This window comes from Bactrocera latifrons, unplaced genomic scaffold, assembly GCF_001853355.1.
Source record: "Bactrocera latifrons isolate USDA-ARS-PBARC rearing strain unplaced genomic scaffold, ASM185335v1 scaffold_104, whole genome shotgun sequence".
Classification (NCBI taxonomy): domain Eukaryota; kingdom Metazoa; phylum Arthropoda; class Insecta; order Diptera; family Tephritidae; genus Bactrocera; species Bactrocera latifrons.
In genome coordinates this window covers 179406-181013 of record NW_017534453.1, presented here as the reverse complement: position 1 = coordinate 181013, position 1608 = coordinate 179406, and positions in this window count along the sequence as shown.

Below are 1608 nucleotides of genomic sequence, written 5' to 3'. Positions count from 1 at the left end.
AAAAATGAGCATCACCTTGATTTTTGAGTGGCTTTGGCGTAGTTTTTTTGATTTTGGCTCGTTTTTCCCCCTCCATTCCGATAATTTGTTTGCAAGTCAAATTCATAAACTTTTTGCTTGTCGGCAGTTATAATGCTCTCCTTGAATGTGGTATCGGAATTTGCATGGTCAAGTATGTCCAAGGAGACCTATTTACGGTACTATTTWTGAAAAAACTTCAGCTTTGCGGAACGAGTCGAGCAAGAACTCGTTTCATGCCCAAATGATTCACGAAAAGGATTTAAACGAACTCGCGAGAATGGCGAGATCTCTGGACATCTCTATAATACTTGGCTGACGATTTCAAGCCTTATCTTTTACTTTTTCGATATTTTCATCAGTTGAAGACGTCGAAGGTCTCCCAGAACGAAGCATGTTTTTAACGATCTCCCGACCATCCTGGAAGTGTTGTGTTTTTAATAAAACTGAATCACCGTAAGTCATTTCGACATTCGCAACGAATTCGCACACGAAATTTGGTTAGAAATACAAAATTACCGACTTAAGCAGCAGCTGTAAACAAACTGGTTCACAGATCACTCTCATATTTGGCTACTATAGTTAAGACAAGTCCTTCTGMGCCAGATACAGTTTTTAAATATCAGTTATCCGAAGAATTTAATTACAATTTCCGSCTGATTTTTGGTTATAATGTATATTTGAAAATATWTTCCCCTTAAACTCCAAACGAACTCGAAACGCTATTTTAACAATCGACCACAGGACCTTCTTATATTTCTTGGGTTATGATTGAAGGAATAASTTTGTTGATGATAATTTCTWTTTTTTAAGCCACTCTGAATTATGCAAAAAAATCTTGCTCACCACCAGACACGTTGAGCAAGTCCTCCGGGAGGTCGGCTACAGAATCCAGATAATCAATTTTTTTTTTTTTTTCAAAATTATTCACCAATAAAGTTTGGTATTTTTATTTGTTGTTAAGTAAAATACTTCCCAAAGGAAATTTCGCAGAAAAATGCATTTTTCTGGCTTGGAAATGTATAGTATATGTACAGTCCCTTACCGAAGTATTTATCTTTCAAGAATTGGTTTTAGAGCAGTTTGAACTTCAGGGTAATCGAATATGATACTCTCTTTGCGTGCTACCCCCAAATAACGTTAATTTTTAAYTATAATAAATTCAAAATTAAAATATTATTAAAATAATTATTGGAACTTAAATTTGTTCAGTAAAAAACAGTTAGCCTCACTTAATTGTTTTGTAATAAAAGTAATAAATTTGCTTAAATAAAAATTACCCAAAAGACGTGCACTTAATTTTTAAATTCTGAATTGCCGTGTAAGTGTATGTGTGTCTGTGTGTGTGTACGTAGTAAAAATTATTGGCGTCAATTGGCTCGCGGCGAAATATTCAAATTTTCAACGCAAAAGCGTTGTGGCCTCTGTACAATTTCGCCAATGTTCATCAACAACAGTGGCCATCCTTTCAGCCGCCCACTGACACTAACGCTGCTAACGGTTCTTACGGCCTGCTTGTTTGTTTTGTTAGACCTTTACACTCAGCAACGATAAGAGAACTTAAGCTGTTGGCCATTAAAAGCAATCAAG